Source organism: Wolffia australiana, chromosome 6 (genome assembly GCF_029677425.1).
Source record: "Wolffia australiana isolate 7733 chromosome 6, ASM2967742v1".
NCBI classification, from domain to species: domain Eukaryota; kingdom Viridiplantae; phylum Streptophyta; class Magnoliopsida; order Alismatales; family Araceae; genus Wolffia; species Wolffia australiana.
In genome coordinates, this window is record NC_135840.1 from 11,522,453 (window position 1) to 11,542,125 (window position 19,673).

Below are 19,673 nucleotides of genomic sequence, written 5' to 3' on the forward strand. Positions count from 1 at the left end.
GAGAGACAGAGAGAGAGAGAGACGGGGAAACATCGAAATCAAAGTTTGCAATCGTGTTGAAGAGGATACTTGAGGTGAGGGTTGGAGAGGATCGCGGGAGCCTTGAGAGATGGCAACCAACCACATGACTGCACATGGCCAGCATGGTTCATTCGGGGAAGAGTAGGACCGACGTTGGCCAACAGGGCCCCACAGTTATCTCCTATTTTAGCCTTCTGTTCCAGGATTTGATTATACCTTTGCATTTATCCCACCCTACTTTGTATGGTTCGCTGATGTTTTTTTCGTGTTCTGAGAATCAACACTGTTCCATTGCATTAGGAAGATGACGCCTCATTATTCTTGTTCGTTCATTCGAAGTGCACTTATTCACATTTCTTGTCTGTCCGGGATAGTCTTGAGGAACATGCTCCTTTTATTGCCTTCCAAACATTGAGAAAAATTGCTATGGTTGCATACTTCTCCCGAGTGCCTTCCAGTTTTCTACAGTTTTCTCTATCTCTAATAAATTTCTCTAATTTACCAACGATTTTTTTCACTATGTATTTCTTTATATGTCTCTCTATATTTCTAATGTACCCACGGTTTTATCTATCTTTACATAGCTGAATATATTTTAATGCACCCACAATTTTCTCAATCTCTGTATATCCCCCTACGTATCTCTCCATATATTTCTAATGTGCCCACAGTTTTCTTTCTGAATATTTGTCTTTTAGACATCTAGAATCCCTAATGTACCCACTGTCTTCTCTAACTCTATATATCTCTCCACCTGTCAACCTATATATGCATCTCTCTCTAGATACTCATTGCTGCAACGCACCGGAAATCATCTCAGGGATTTCTATGTCTACAGTGGACAGCCATTTCTATGGAGAGATCGTACTATACGAATCATTTTTATGTGGTGATCAACAAAAGTTTACTGGTCGTTCAATGTTGGCGATGACTCTCATTAATGCCGGTTTATTCGTTGACCAAGTATTAAACGATTCATTCTCGCTAAAAATGAATGTTTTGCTCTGCTGGCTTGAACGGTGGTGTAACTGGAGCAGTTCTATTTATCAAAAAAGTTATAAATAAAAAATCGGAACGTGAAATAGTAACTTGGTCTTGGGCATCTCAATAGGCGGCGGCGCCCTAGGTATTTGGACAGGCTCGGTGGCCGCTTTGCTGGCGGCTTTGTCGTTTTTGAGGAGGAGAGAGAAGCATAACAAACGAGACACGAAGGGAACATGAAAGAGACACGCCATTCTCTTCCTATGACGGCAAAGGCAGGGCACCCTCGTGGATACACCGCACAGACCAAAGGAGATCGTTGCTGAAAGCAATACAAAAACCCATTTGCACGTGCGAGTGACAGCTGACCAACTACTATCGATAACCCAGTGACGTTGATCAAGAGAGAGGTTGAGATTTTAGAGAGAGAAAGGGACAGTTCGAATTACTCCCCGCGCGATTAAGTGTGGTAGAAAAAGACTCAAGACTGAGCGTCGACTAAGGTGGACAAAGTCAGATCGAAAGTTTCTATCAGGATATCGACCCTGATTGCCATCTGACCTACCAAAGAACCGATCAACGGCAGATCGTCTGTTTCGACTTGTTGTCTCCATCGCACGGATCAGAAGGCCGAATAAAAGAAACGGGCTAATCCGTCCAATTGGATGCTCTCTGACTATTCTCAAATCAATAGTTTCTGAGATTAGAAGGGATACGCGAATTTCTGGTTAAAATTTGAAGACAAATTAGAAGAGAAGTGTAGATGCGGGAGAGAGGAAGGAGACAACAATCAAGACAAAGAAGAGAGAGAATTAGGATAGTATTAAATCCACAAAACAGGTTTATTCCATGTATTTTATATAAATAGAGGTTCTCGAATTATTCTGTTAAACTTGTTGAATAGGGCCACTAGATGAATTGGATAATGCTATTAGGTGAGTTACATTAGTCGTGTTAGGTGAGTTTCATTAGTCTCGTTTGATGCATTGTAGTCCCATACCTTTTATTATTACAGGCAAGGAGTATGATGCCGGGCACCACTGACCCGAGGGTTGTGCTTGTAGACCAATTCAGACATACCTTAGATGCCACCTAATAAGATTTTATTTATGTAAAAAGTTATTGTTCAATGGAGTTTTCAAGCATGAATTGAGCATAAATATCCTAATTTACCCATGGACCGGACTTGTCAACCCCCACTACATAAAACAAATGCATATGGCAATCATACCTCACTGGGTAACTCTGTATCCCTTGGATCCTAGAAATTGGTCCTTGTGTTTGTGGCTGTTAATGCACGAATGATAAGTGGCTTAGGCCATTGGAATTCTTGAAGATCATTTTAGAAGTTCAATAAAAGTATAAATCACCTATGCGGGTCACCATTCATCCCACCTCTCTCGCCACACACATTATTCCACTCGTGAGATCCATTGGGAATGAGTGTGTGACATGGTTGAAATATAAAGATGATGATGTGCTCAAGCAATGAGTTTGTGTGCTTCCTCTGATGGGTCCTTATGGGTAGAAAAAATAGAACAGTTATGAGATTATTGAGTCTACTTGGTAAGGGCATCCATCATTTGACTGCCTTCCAAAATCTGGCGGTGAATGCTGGTAAGACTTTCCATGCATTATTCGATGTTCATCCAGATTCAACAAAAATATCACAGGGAATAAGAGCCTACATGGATCATTTTAAATAACAACTGCAAGTCAGATTCTATGACAATAATGTGAAGGTTTTGATCCTCATAGAGGTTCATGGAATCAGGTACCAGTACAATTCCAACTTTTTTGTTATTTTGAGCTACATACAAGTTGTAGGAATTTATGAGGATTCTCCACTTGTGAACTTTTAGGATGTCACCTCTACCAAATCGTCCCAAATTTGCATTGGATGCATCATCCACATCGAGCTCGATAGATTCTCATGGTGGCTGCTTATGGATGGTATGCAACTAGCAAGTCATGTCGATCAAGCCATCTGGGGCTCTCCATGTTCTGAATGCCTCATAGCTACAACATCATCTACAAGAAACACCTGGCACTAAATTATGCATTTCTCTTTGAATTTGCTCCATGCATTACCAAACACCAAGTGCACAAATGGGCAAACATACAAAATGAGAAAAGTTTTGCCCTTCATAGACTTTCCATATTTACTATCTATGCTGATGTGTATATAAGGGCTTATAAGGAAGTGATGGAAATATGGCCGACAATCCAATCATACATTTCATATTTTGTTACATGTTAAATAATATATTTTGTTCATTATAATGCACATGTGATGCTTATAATGAAGTTTATGAGTACATGATCAGACTTTGTGACTTATGATGAGTTTGTAATAAGGATATCATCAGTCTTTAGGCATCTGACCTAAATATTCTTATTCAAAGGATACTAAAGAAGGACAACAAAATTTCTAGATAGAATAGTACCATCTAGCCGTACTAATAAAATGAGTACGACTTACCATGTAGCCATTATTGTGGATACATCAAGGATAGATAACGAGTGCTCTCAGTGAAGAGAGTTCACTAAATTGATCCATACGAATCCCTGGATGGTACTATACTGAAATTCCAATCAGGTTGACTCATAAGAGTGTTGTGTAAGTGGTCCTTGGACCTCAGACACCAAACATGTTTTGTAGACAAATATTTACTCTTTGACTACGACCTACATATCTCTAATCATGTGATTCTAAATAGTCTTAGTTTGGGTGTATCAAGAGGTTCATAAAGATGATTGAGTGGTCAAGATGCGATCGTCCACCCTCTATATAAGAGGAGACAACTCAAGCATGATGTGATGAAGTCTGTGGCCAAAGTAGTGAAATATTAGAGAAGAGTTCTCTGATGATTTCCTAACACATCAGTACTAACTCAGATGATCATTTGTATTTTGATATTTTGCTTACTCTAAGTCATTTTATGAGCGACTAGTGGATGATGGGCTACGTATACACATTTAATGATGACAAATAGGTTCCATATGCAATTTGATACACTCCTTTGTATCTTCTGGTACACGAGGTGTAGCTTGGCACGGCACGCCTGGACACTAGCCTATCGATCAGTTTAAACCATTATGACATTAAGTAATCCAAATGATGATATAGTTAATTAACCTTGAATGATAATAAAGGTTACTATGACAATGGAGTTATTAACTAGACTGATACATCGGCCTTGGGTGTCTCATGCAAATGGTCTTCTATATGATAGAAGATATACATAATGTTTTGGGGTTTTATGAAAAACATTCGCTTAGTATAAATAAGAGAAGGGCTTGAATAAAATTCATCCAACCCAGAAAATTTTAGAGGCCTTATCAATCTTACCTGTTATCCCCTTAGTGTCCCTCCATTTTTTATGTCATCAAGATGGCATAATGATGATGTTGGGGGTGAATGGAGCTCGTAGTGGCAAAGAATGATATTTGATGTGCCAAAGACCATGTGGCTACTTCTAGGTGCTGCACATATGAACATCCCCTCTCGATTCGTTTGAGGATCAAATGAATCACAGATCTGATCTATGTCAAAGTAATTTGTGTCATGATTTTGGTAACGTCTAGGTATCCAAATGCATGCTTGCAATTTATTACTTGCAATTTATGTAGTGGAATTAGCATTCATTGTTCTTGATATGTGATCAACAAATTCTTCATGCATCAATTCCCACTTTATTTATATTTTCTATTTCTAATGAATTTTCCAGGATTATTACGCGGAATATGACTGGACAGGAAATTATTGATATAGTAAACAAAAATAAAGAAAACATATGTAGAACTAAATAAATAAGTGTGGCCTGAAGGGACAACCGTTGTAGCGACAATCGCAACCACGACCCCAGCGCTAAGAGCCATACAGCTACAAGCCATAGTTGCAGCCAAAGCCGAAGAGGTTACACGATATCCTTAAGGCAAGTGCACTTGCATGCCCAAGAGAAAACTCATTATTTATTTTTGTATTCAAATCTTACATACCGTTGAGAGTTTTTAAATATTTTCATTTTGGACTAAGAGTTAGAGTTTTCAGATGTCCATACGAGGTTTGGCCAAGGTAGCCTTGACAAGCCTTTAATGGGCTCGTTGGTCGTCGCATGCAGAAATCAAAGAGAGAAATAACTTTCAGGCCTCGCACGACCCAAGCCCAAGCCGAACATATCATGGGCTTCCCTGAAATCCTTCTTTGATTCTGATTGTTCATCGTCTCTAAGAAGATAGAATAGTCTGATCTTTTTTGCACATTATAATATCTCTCTTCTTATAGGCAAAAAATCCCCAACGGGCGCTTACGTGGACCAATGACACAACACCTATTTGAAACGATGCTGGTGTGGATGACATTGACTGAGATAGGACTAGTGAAACTCAAGGGGATCCACCGCTATGATTTAATTGTAGCTATTGAACCCACAAGGCATAGATCTAACAACCTAGTGGTAGGCTCATCTTCTTCTAACCATTTACAAAGATTCTGGCAACGAGAGGACGGATCTCTACCTATTTGCTGTCAAAAAGCAATGGGGAGTGGTCCCATATTGACAAAAAATGCTCCTTGGAGAAATTCTGTACTATAGAACCTAAGTTTGCCTGCCATGAACGCCAACTTTCTCACTGAATTTTAAACTTAATGTTGAAATCTAAACACTAGAGGGTCCTCTTTTTTATTTTTATTATTAGCTGTATTATTTGGGTTAGAGGCAATGACAGTATTGTAACCTAGAGAGAGATATTTGAGAGAGTGTAAGAATGGAAGAGATCAGGAGCAGATTAATTGCCTGAAAAAGGACTCCACAGGGAACGCGGTCAGAAGCTATCAAGGACTCAAAAAAAAGGCAAGGAATTTTAGTAAGTCTTGATTTAGTTCACATATGTCTTACATTGATCAAAATAATAAGAAAACATATAAAATAATAACACAAAAATTAACTTACAAAAATTTGATTCCTTCAGACATTTAATCAAACATTTGGTCAGCTTCACTCTTGAAATAAATTTAGTCAATTTTTCTTGATATTTTTTATCAAAATAAAAAATCATTTACACTACCTATAAATTTTTCAAATCTTAAAAAGATCGGCCTATTGATTTGATACATATAAAAATCCAAAAATAATAAACTTTGAATAATCGAGAAGCATCATATACTCACTCACATTCAGTTAGGCATTTCGTCAATGACTCTATTGGGGTTAGGGTAGTATAAATATAAAGTACTCGTAGCCATTTTAAAGATGTTTCGCTATGGAAAATGCGGTGTACCATATTTCCATTATTTGAAGTTTATGATAGCAAGTGGCACAACAAACTGATGTGAGTCATTAGATTGCCAATATGGAGGCCACAATGTAAAATTTTGTTAACACAAGAAAGAAATGCCTCTATTAGAATGTTCCGACATTTCTAGGGAAAAGCTCCCACTGTGTGTATTTTCAAATGGAGCAGTTAGGAATGGACTTAAGCTCAGTTCCCCAGCCTTTTGTTACAGATAAAATGAGAGCCCATGTTGCTCCCATAGGACTCAACCATTGGTGCTGATGAGTAAAGTTAGGGTGACGAGATGATAAGCTAAAATAATGTGTGTTTCTATGTCATTACTTAATGGTTTTTTTTAACTTCATCAATAAAATTTGTTTATCCCTTATTGCTTAAGGGGTCCAACCCTGACGAGGCGATCATAAAATTGGCTTTTTATCAACGTAGGGTTTAGAAGTCTAATTTGTACTGATATGACATCCTTTTTAACCCAAGTAAAAACAATGCTCGTATGTTGTATTTGACCATCTACCTTTTTTAATTCAAATTACCTCAATTAACATAGATTCAATTTCTAATGTTTTTGTCATCAATGATAATGAGATTTATGATTAGTTAGCAATAATTGCCAAGAATTGCTCAATAATCCCCCTACTAGATTTACTGTGTCCATTTGATCTTAGATTTTAAGAATATTAGCATCACTAAATTGTGTTAATCACTAAAGTCTAGATCAAACATCGAGCCTTATATTCCTCATTTATTTTGACTAAAAATGTAGTTCAGTTTGAATTATGTTTTTGGGATAATTAGGGAATTGGAAATGGTTTAGGAAAGTTCTTACATCCTAATTGACTTTTTAATCCTTTTTTTGTAAAATCTACTCACTGGTTCTCATGGATTGGAAGCCATAAGAAGATTTTATGTTGTGTTTGCATTTTTATCCAAACTTATCTCGAAATTGGAAAAATATGTTGAATGAGCAAATAGTGATTACGATCTGCTAATTAAGGGAATTAGGAGCTAATATGATGATTGGAGATTCGATTCAATTCAAGCTGGTTTCATATAAACTAAAGAATATTAATCGATTCTAAAATAAAGGAAAATTCGAGACATAAAAGGATTGAAATCGGAATTTCAAGCAAAACTTTAAGGTAAGAAAATTTTAAAATTGTGAAAGTTGAACACAAAAGCAATCGTAAAATTAGTTAAGAATAATCCTAAGAGTGCCAGAAGTGATTTTGTATTAATTGGAAAGAATTCCGCACAATGAACAATCCGATTTCCCTGAACTTTTGGGGACGAATACGATGCCGGATCGTCGGAATTACCGTCCAATTTGAGCTCCAAATTCCACTCAGGGTGTTCTTGACTCTTCAATTAAGCTAGGCAGTCTCTCCTTGAGCTTCCGAATCAAGAACAGCCTTTTATTTTTTGTTTTCCCCAATTTATCGCATGTGGTACGGATCGCAGCAAATGGTCTACTTGGTGCCGCATATGCGTCATCCTTCATATGCATAGGGCCCGTACGTGTGATTTGCAGGGACGACACTTCACAGTCAGCATGCAATCCTATAGCTGATTGGTCCATGTATGGTTGTGCACAGGCTTAACTCACTACGTCACTAATAGTGAGTGAAGTCGCATGAGATTGGTCAGTGCGATGCTTCGGGTGGGGGCGACACGCACGTTGATGTGTACGTGCATGTCATGCACCGAAGGCGTTTTCCTCACTACTGACTGGCCTGCACATTTTTTGGTGCATTTTCTACACATTCAACACTTGATGAGAACTTAAACTGGCCCAATAAGGGCCAGTTTTGATAAAAAACAAGCTTTATTCAAAATTAACTGAAACAAATTGTAAAAACACTTTATTAGTGCAAAAAATACATTAGTAACTCCTAAAACAAGTTTTATTGTTAATTTGTTTTTTATAGAAATTGGTCAATTAAAAAAATATAGTTTATTGTACAATTCAATTTTAAGACCATTAAAATTTATTAATTAACCTAATTATTTATCAAAAGTACTATTTCTCTTGAAAATTAGAAAAACGTGTTTTCTAACATAAAATCATGATAACATGCACTAGAACTTGATTGTTTTTCAATGTTAAAAGCCTGAAAATATGATGAAATTATAATTTTTTATCCATTTTTTATTCTATGATATGTTGAGGTATCAACTGTATCATAGTAGTAATAAGTTAAGGTATCAGCTGTATTAGCAATAATATTGGCTGTAGATATTAGAGGTAGTAAATAAATGGGAAAATGAAATTTATTTATAGTATTATAATACAGAGATATATTAAGACAGGGGATAAAATAATTTATTTTAGACTTTTAGTTTCGAGATAAGAGCGATGAGGTGTATGGATATAAGTGAAAATAAGTGTTTTTAGTACAACGTAAGTGAAAATAAGGTTGTGATTTATATTAATAAGTGAAGTCATGTTTGTATGTATTTAATTATGACTATTTATTCAAATTAATCATTTGGTTATATGTAAGATAGGAGAGCTATATATAATAAATGATGCAAGATTGAGATTTCAGGAGATAATGAATTAGGGAATTTATTTTATTATTATGATAGTAAAGGAATGATGGAGATGAAGGGGATAACAATCTATTATGATAGTACGAGGCCAACAATTAAGTCTATATACATACATTGGCTAAGGTAGAATATGTAGGATAGGATGTTAAGACCTTGAGAGATAGGGGAGAAGATATTTGGATTTTTTAAAGAATCAGTAAGAATATTTTTCCCTGGGATTATATATTTAAAGTTTTTTACATAAAAAGAAAAACTAACTCTAAGAGATGCAATAGTATTCTTAGTTTTTAAGCAAAAGCAATGAAGGAATACATAAACTATGGTGTGTCTGACTTTAAATATAAACTTTTTCATATTTTAATATTAGCTGATCAAAGAATAACTGCTTAAAATAGCTTAGAGTGAAAAATGCAATAACTTGAGCTCTAGGGTGAATTTGTTAGCGCCGTTTGTGGTGTTGGACAGCACTAGATCTTCTACAACATCCTGTAACACCAAGCCAGGAAAACTGATTTTGAAGATAGTAACCTCAAAAAATGCTAAAACTTCTTTGCTAACTCCATGTCAATTTAAGGATGAACTCTTTTTTTGTTTCCTCCACATCTGACACTCGAATACACTAGCTTTGATAAACACTGCTAATTTCAAGGCAGCCGAAACATAGTTTGGGATAGAGTTTCATGGATTTATAATGTTGGAGAAAGGGATATTAATAGGGAGCCCATATTTGCAATGTGATAAACCTAGAACATGTGATTAGGACTTTCCAACCTGGCTAGTCAAATTTGAGCCACTCTTGACATGAGAATATCAACCGCCCACTTGAATTTCTCCTTAAAAATAGACGTCTCCCTTGAATGGGGTTTGATAAGCCTAAAATTAGTGTTTAAATACGTCGTTGATTTTGCATTAAGACTTATACAATAAAACTTATAAATACCGTTAATAACTAAATACAGTGTATACAGCAAGCAAGGGGTCGAACCACAAGGAGGCAGCAAGAAAGATTTTTAATCCAATTTTTAATGAATCGATTCAAGGACTAATTAATTTTGCAATTAATAAACCTTAATAATACTTAATAATGTTTTTAATTAATCATAATTATGCAAAAAATTAATTCTGATTTTTAAATATTTTCTGTCAAAACACTCAAAATAGGATAATTTTAATTATAAGATCATATTAATTTGAATTATTAATTTCCCAATTATTATAAAACTTCAAGATAGTTTTTATGAATTAAAATTGGGAATTTAATAATGAAGAAAGGGGTTTAGAAATTGGACTCCAAGATGGATGAATTTTCAGATGAAATATTATTATTCAGGTTTTTTAAATATTGAATAAAATTTCCAAACAATCAGTTTTAAAATCTAGAGAGAGAAACTAGACAAATGAACCTAGAGAGAGAAAGTAAATAATTTGGGGAAAAGGTAAAATCTGAGCATAAATTAAAAATCTAAAAATTCAGAATTGTTCCAAATCTATTTAAAACTAAAGACTAAAAATCAGATCTGGAATCAGACTCAAAGTGCAATGCTACTTTCATTCAAAAACAACTTCTAGGGCATGTACATTTGGCCCATGCCAAGACGTTTTAGAATCTCTCAAGAAGAAATTTACAATACAAATTATAAACTTACAAAGTTGAATGCAGAATAAAGAATTGTCGGCTTCCAAAGCAACTTATGTGTCCTTGCTGGCCAAATCTTTGGGGAGAGCTTCAAAAAGTGAATTTTGCCCTTTTCCAGACCTCTATTTAAAGATCCAACCGTGTGGATTGTGGAGGGAGAAAAGACAAACATGCCCTCAAAATTTCAGCCAAATCGGACGTTTAGATCTCAAGATATCAAGGTTTTACTTAGGATTATTCATGGCTGTTAGATGGTTTATCTTTCTTCAAAATTTCTCAAAAATGCCCTTTTCTGATTGGTTGCCACCTTTTTCTCGTTTTCCCCCTTCTCGGATTGCATTTTGATACATCGTAGTCCGCGTCCGTAGGCCCAGTCATTGAAAAAAAATGATTCTCCATTGAACGGTTGAGAGGATACCACATCGTCTTCGTTAGCGTCCTTTTAAATAAAGAAATAAAAGAAAGGTGGGCTTATCATTTTATTTAATATACGCAGCGTTGATTTCTGCATGCATTTAATGCATGGGGAAAATCGACGCCATATATATTAAATAAAACGACTTCTTAAATAACTATTCACGCGCGTGTCGGTTGCCGCGTGCAATCAATGCATGCGGCTAACCGACTGTACGTACGAGGAAGTACGTCACAAATGCACGTGGAGATCAATTCTTCACGTGCATTTATTGCATGGAAATAAAAAGTGGACCTTTTCTCGCCGACCGCACCAAGTAGTCTTTTGAGCAATCATTCGCTCATTATGGAATCGCGATTCCCGATGCCATAATAAACTAATCATTGATTAATCCTGGTGCTTCTAATCATTTGCCCAAATTTTTGGGCGAATGACGTGGGCGCCACCTATTTAATAGAAAATTTGTATTTAAATATTAAATAAAATAATAAATATGACTTCTTTTAATTCTAAATTCATTTCTTGACTAAATAATGGTCAGAAAATTATAACAAAATATTGAAAATCCCAGAAAAATTAGGAAAACCCTTACCAACCTTTAGCCAAGTATTTGAGGCCCTGTAAAAAATATTTCTTCAATTAAATGAGGGTAAATAAGATGTAAAAAATGATAACAATTAGAAATAATAATAAAATCAAAGTGTAAGTGATTTATCCTCATTTTTATATGATAACATCCAAATATGGTCATTAAAATACATAAATATAATGTAAATGTCATCAGTTAATCATGTTAATTTGCAAGTTATCAGGCTTAAGCTCCTTTTTGGATCAAGATTGGGCATTCTCCATAGCACGTTTCATTGTACTTTAGGCCCCTTTGTTCTCCACCATTAATTTTCCATTGACATAAGCCATGTTATGAATGAAGCTCCAACAAAATAATGAGAATAATAAGCAACTTGATTTCAGGGAATGAAGTGGGGTTAGTCAATAAATCACTAAACCTATTGGATAGGACTAATAAGAAAACTAAGAGTTAATTTCATTTTCAACATAAGTGATAATTTGTATCATATTAATGACATAAATAGTAATGTAAATCGTATAAACCCGTATTTATCATGACATATTTGATATCATCAGCATTCCACAGCCATGGACATGTTTTCTTTTTGGTGTATTGATAGATTGTCCCATCATTTATATCATTATCATCTCGCCTTCTAATTGGTACTTCACGCGACTGATCAGCTCAAAACTAGGGTAAAATTATGCCAGTGTGTAGTTGAGTTTCATTGATAAACTTTACTTATGAATAAGTTGACTACTTGGTGATAAGCAAGGCTCATTTCCACATCAAATAGATCTCAGGAAATAACCTTCTCTATAGGGTAAATTGGAGATGACGATAAGGGATACCTATAGTGTAAGTGGAAGTGGGAGGAAGAAGATAGGGATCAGAGATAGGGATAATAACTATTTAAGTAGAACAATATGAATAATATGCAAGTGGCAGATCATGATCAGAGCAAGTGAAAACGAGTAGGATGAAGGAAGTCATGATGAAGTGGCAATAACATGAGTTGAGAACTAAGGTGTGATAATAGTGAGAACTATATTTTTGTGGTTTAATATAAGATAGGAGGTTTTTAGGTGAAATGTGATAGAGATGATGGTATGAGACACATTGAGGAAGGTGGTGGAAATATGACTAGAGTAATGAATGAAATGGAGGAATATAGTGTTTTGGGTTTCCTAAGGCACAAGTATAGGGAGCACATGGGGACGCTGTGATAGGGAAGATGATAATACAGGATGCAAGACAACGAATGATGGTGGGTACAGAGGAAGAATATTACCTATCTAAGTGGTGTGTCGAATAATAATTAATGCAAGGTAATAGAGTAACCTTAGATGCAGGTCTGCCAGGATCAAAGCACCTTCATGATGCAGATCAGCCTCCCCAAATCTCTTTTTACCTTTTCCGAGAACTCACGACACCAGGACACTCTTGATGGACCTTCAAAACTTTACTTTATTTCAATATGCTCCTCTAGGGGTAAGTGATCTTAAAAATTTTTTGGCAAACATAATGGGGCCGATTTATATATCCCACAATATGGATGGATACTGGATTGAATACTAAGTGATGCTCAAAATTTCAGCTTCATTGGACGTGTGCATAGTTGGCTATCAAGCCTTGGACAATTTATCCTCATCAATTTAACTGGAAGATATCTCTATCACCTTCCTCGTTAGTGCCGTCGTGTCATTTTTTGGGTCGCGTAGTATCATATCATTAAGTAAAATCATTGGCTCAGAGCACACCGCATCATCCTCAATCGACAGCTCCTGACATGTCCCGTGTCATTCCATTATAAATAAAAGGCAAGAGGCATGTTATATTTTTCATAATAGTAATTTTAAATAAGAGATCATGTTATGTGGCGGTGCACACAACACTCATGTCAGCATCTTCTCTCATCCTATGTAGTTAATTAATACCACATTAGCGCCTCATGTACATGTAACACCATACATCCCGTGACACAACATCAGGTGCCACCATTTTAAAATCTTAACTATAGGTGTAAAAAAATAGAAGAGAGAAATAAAAGAGAGACGCATAAGCATTGAATGTAATTATTACATCACTACTCAATATGTCATAATTGTTTGCTTTTAATAATCAGTTTTTTCCAATCATTCACAAGGTTTAATTATTTGTTGTAGTCAATCATTAGCAATAATCACTTACGGTCATTGTTTGATGAACCGAACGGCAACGCGTGACGTTGCAGAAAAAAAACTCAAAAGTTGAATTCAAATTTATATAAAATAAAATATTAGAAGATATTTATTTCGATACATAGAAGAATCATACATATATGAATATAATGTAACTTAATTTAGGAAGATACATGGGTATTTATAGACATTTTAATGATTTTTTATTATTACTTCATAATTTATCATGTTATATTATGAATCAAACAAATATTTAGGCATTAGCTTAAAATTCCAATATTTGCACATTATGATTATTTTTCACTACCTTCCTTGACTTGTCTCAAGTCGAACAATCTTATTAGTGATGAGTATTTATAGGTCAAATTGTGCATATCTATATAAGAAGGAGAAGACACAATTCTTAGGGAATTGGAGAATTTTTTGAGAGCTTAGTAATTCAACAAAGTGACTTGACATAATGAAGCTGAGTTGTTGACCTTCAAAAGATAAATCTCAGGAAGATGGGCCACTATCTGACCTGCCCATTGGGTCCTCAAATTCCTTACAAGAATGAAGCTGAATATCACAAGGGGAAGTTGTCAACCCATGGAGAGAAGTAGGCAAAATGAGAAAAAAAATATAATAGAAAATGCCTAAAGGACATTCAAGTAATTCTTCCTATGTATAAATGCTCGTTATCTTTCTCATTTTCCCTCATTCAGGACGTGCTCTACCAATTGGCTGGCCAGCACAAAAAGGCATATTCTAGCATTCAGGTTGTTCAACCTGCCTAATGTATGTTCGTTGTAGTTTTGATTCAATCTCGTCTCTTGTTTGCATTGAAAAATAGCTGATTCTCAAAAACTATAAGGACAAAGACTTTAGAGGAAGCATTGAGGGCTCACCAGGCTTGCATAGAAGCATTTCCCTTTAAAATCATTACTTTCTAAAACTAAACATTAACTTTCCCTTATTTCTCTCTCTAGAATCAACTCTTTATCTCTCTATGCCTTCATCCATATCCATACCTCACCCCCTAAAAATTTCATAAATAATCTTCTTCATTTGCACCTCCAAATTCCCTCTCAAACACCATGTACACCATTTCTTCATTTTCTCTTTTTACCTCTTCATTTTGACATTTTCTCTCTGTAGAAGCGATTTCTATATCTTTCTAGATTTTCAAAAATTCCACACTTTGAATCCCAAAAAATTATATTAAAAAAAACCAATTTTTACCACTTCAAAAGCTGAGTTCTCCCTTCATAGCTACCAGCAAGTGTTGTTGTGTGATGTCGTGCGGCACATGTGCATTAGGGACATCCCTCCTCGGCCAGTCCCTGCACGGGCAGCGCACGGGACTGCGTGCACGGGAATTCCTAGTGCATGACTCAACCAAATCAGCTATGTTCTGACCCTATTAGGCCAACCTAATTGGGCTGATCCATTTGGCACAGTTCTACCGCAATTGGGATGTCCCAATTGCGCTGACCAATAGGCCCTTTATATATGCATATCGGGCCCGCAGACCCAACAGCCCAAACAACCACAATGCCACAACACTGCCCCTCTCTAGCCACCGCCTCTAGCGATTGCCACGAAAGGAAAAGGTTTATTTTCTGGCATTTAAAATTTCTAAGAGAATATAAAAACTTAGCACAGTTTTAGAACTAACTATTTTCTGCGCAGAAAAAATCAGAAAAAATCATGAACATCAATAAAATTTATATAACTAATTTCTAGAGATTTTAACATCTAAAAACCTCTTAAAAACCTATAACTCTAGTTTTTCCAATTTCTAGTGCTTTTTGACGTAACTTAAATTCCAGATAAATTAAAAAACATTCATTTTTTATTTATGATGTTAATTAAACATAGGAAGTTAGTATTAAAATATTTGTTTTGTTTGTTTGTATTTCATTATGAATTTTAATTATTGAAACTCATATATGTTAACTAAGAATATAGAAAATGCTAGAAATCATATCTCTCATCTTTAAACTCATTTCTTCATTTCTAGTTTCATAAACGTTTTAAAATTAAATTTCTGTCTCTCTGTGGATCAAACCCTTTCCCTATATCATTTACAGAGCGTTTAAGGGGAAATTTTTAAATATTTTGGTTTAGTCTGAAGTAAAAAAACCACACTAAACCCCCAAATTTGGATTTATGAAGAAACTAAGATGAAAACCAGACCATCTGATCTGCCTTAAGAATATCACACAGTGAAGATTGAAAGACATATATGACAGCTCATTGGGCTTGGTCGAATAGACAATTGTCGTGGCTTCCTTTTTTCTAAAGATCTCTGCCTAATTTGCTGCAATTCTTATCCTCTCTTGTCATAACAGCAAAGTGCGAGACTGAAAAAAAGTAAACAAACTAAACAAATTTCATGTGGGTTGTATATTGAATTCAATAAACACTCCCATCGCATGGGCATGCATTAGCCATGCTAGTTTATATAGAGCTTCTGATGGTGTACACCTTCTATGGTCTTGGTCGGATGGAGGCTTCCTCTTTTATGGGATCACCTTATTGAGGCTTCCTCGTTTTGCTGGCCCTTGTGTGCCACTATTAGGTGGTCTTGGTCGGATTGAGGCTACTATGATTAGCTGGTTCAGTTGCAGGCATTCAAATACAAAAAGATTTTGTTTTTTATTTATTTAAGTTTATTAGTGAAAAATATAAAATGACTAACTAGTTATAAGACTATGACCCTATGAAATTAATATTTTGAAAACATATTTTTAATGAGAAGTATAGGTTTCACAAATTTTGTGAAAAGTAGAATAAAGAATTATATTTTTAACAAAGTTATCCATTTAAAAAAATTATAATAAAAACTGTGCTCGAACGATCTATGTCATCCACAAGTTACACTATTTACAGAGGAGGATGATGGCCAAATGTAGAGTTTGACAGTTGTATCTATGGCCTGAAGTTTTATATTTATAATGGTGAATGGCTGAAATTAAATCATACCCATGGACTATGTTAAAATGTGTACTACATACCCTCTTAGCATCAACATGTGCATCTTTTTACTCCGATCAATGCCATGGCTTTTGATTTGTCGCCAAAAAAGGAAATGTAATGAAGTAAAAAGAATGAGTTGTTGAATCATATTTGATTCAGCCAACCTTTTGATCTTCTTTCAAAATGCCAAACAGTTCAGACCATAATGCATGACTTAAATAAGCCCTCTATCACATGGATTTTGGACCGAGTTTTCTAATAGTTGTGGCCCATTGGGCAACAGCCTGTCTTATTTTTGACATCGACCCCCCTTCCCTGTAACATTGAAAATAACTAAATGTTAATCTCACATCAGTAAAATATAATAATGAAATTGCTATATAAATTCCTCATATCATTGCCTCTAAATTTAAACTACTCTAAAATTAAAACTAAATCTCTCACATATGAGGACCCTTTGTAGTATCTAGGCTGTCTCCTAAGGGGAAATGAGGACCACTTCTGTTCATTGCCCAGCATTGTTGGCGCATAACTCTATGATGCCTACACTTAGCTTGGCCGAGCTGGAATTCTCTTGTCGTCAATTGCTTGAGTGCCTGCCCTCACTGGTTAATAGCTAGCTCGAGTGCCTACTATGCTTAGCTGGCCGCTGGCTGCCAGGAAAAGTTTAATATGTAAATTAGATTCCTTAATAAAAACATAATTTATATATTATTCAACCACTAACATATTGAGTACTCTCATAATTTTCCCATAATTTTTGTATTATTATTTTAAGCTTAGTTTGCATGTTGAAATTTAACCACTAAAATATTGACATGTACTCTATGTCAAATTCATTAAAAAAAATGTTAAATTAACATCACTTAACATAGGTGTATGTTAAAAAATACATACATGTTTCTAAACATGGGATTCAAATATGACCTAGCTCGGTTACTGCTACAAGCACATGAAGATGGCTCAATAATAAAAAATAGTCTAGTGTATTGTTAATATAAGAGCTCGGTTAGCACCACTGCCATCCTTAGTCACTGCTAACCACCACATAGAATGTGCCAATTGAGCTGTGGTCCCTTTGACCGTACCGTCCCACCAGCACACTCCCGGTGCCCGTCTATTCTTCGTCTCTAGATTCCATCATCCGCTCTAGTGCGACCGCCAGTCGAGCTATGTCGGGTATTTCTCTCGCATGTCTCCAGCTCATCTCTGCCCACGACATGCACAGGCTGCTGCATCGACGACGATCTTGACAATAAACATCTCACCGACAAGCTACGTCGTCCTCTTGCTTTCTTGTTATATTACTTCTTACAGTATACTTTTGATTGAATTCTACCGTGTTTGGGCAAGAGATAGGTGAGAAAGAATTGAGTAAAGTTATGAATTTGAGTGTCTTACTGGTACGGGTCGAGCGCGTCCATTATGTGTGAGCCCCCTCAGATTTAATTCTGTTCGGTGCCATAGACGCCATCGTCCCTCTGACAAGGGTTAGAAGGCCACCGTTACTGTCATCCGACTTTCCCTTCGGAGCTCAGAATTCTGCGACCTCCACGAGTCGGGATTTGCAAGTGTGTCCACGTAGAATCATCATTTCATAGTTATATTCCCTTAGGGATTTTACCCGTCAGATGACGTCTCTGACGAAGTTTGTCACCACTATCTAGGTAACGAGCATCGACTCGGTACTGACCGGACGATGTCCTAGATGACATCTGGCATCAAACAGCCAAAGGTCACCCTCTCCTGATTGAGCGCCACCTTTACAACGCCCACTCTAGAGGGTGGGCAGTGCCACCAGTACAGCCTCCCATTGGACCTTCCTTTCTCACAGACTTCAATTTTTTCAGGAACTGATTGAGCTTTTCATGAGTCATCAATAGTGATAGAATCTTGAGATCTCTTTTGATGATCATCCCACAAATCTACAATTAATTCCCTATTACGCTACCCTTTGTCATTTAGAGAGTTTACACGTATTTTTAGAGTTCTCCGTAATGGCATCTTTGAGATTGACCGAAGCTACCCCCCACCATTTTTTACAAAAATAATTAGAGCAAAAAATTAAAGTCAGCCATTAGTTAGCATATTCATAGAAACTTTGTGCATGATATATTATAACTGATTAATGCATTTTATGATGATTTATCGATTGATTGCTTATTCATATCAAATGAAGAAGAAGCATTTGATTTAATAAAAGTGACATACAAATGATTCATGAACATTTAAAAAATGCATAAATTGAATGATTGCCAAAATAATATGAAAATATAAAAAATAAGATATCAAATAGTTAGAGTTTCAAAATATTAATCATTTCAAGGAAACTTGGGGAATAAGTTTAGGAAATGGTCATGACTAATTCTCGATGTTAAGTACCGTGCAACCACATCTATGTTTCTTTCAAACACTGCCAATGGCATTAAACTTCAGGTAATTAAAAAAAAATGTCACTCATGATTCAAAAATAAAACAATAAAACACTTGACAAAATATCAAGAGAGCTCTCACCTACCTAATTAAACTTACAAAAATGTGGATAAATAAAAACTCAGAAAAATCTTACAGCTATGAACAACAAGACAAATATACCTTGTTCCAGAAATGGATCTGTCTCCTAGGTTTCAAAGAGGGAGAGAGGGAGAGATGAAATGAGATGAGATTTAGAGATGCGGAGAAAGGGAAGGAATTTTTTTTTTATATCAAAAAATAACTGATTTTCTATGAACATAAAACGTGAACTATATAAAGGTACATGGTGCGATGGTTGGTTTTTGCCAAAGGAGATATCACGTGGAAGACACATAATAGATACGTCATAACGCCTTGCATTCAGGCCAATCACTTAAACGGGCTCTTGGAGGACAGAGTTGCCGGGCACAAGCATCTTAGTGGGAGACGAGAAGCCATCACTATTGGAGTAGAAGAAATGCAAAATCTTACACACATTCCAGAAAAAAATCCTTGCAAGCTCTTGGGACATTGGCTTCCCTCTTTTATCAGTACCAACTCCAAAAGCTCTTCCCTTTCCCTCTCAATGCTCTCGTTCAGTTATTGCTT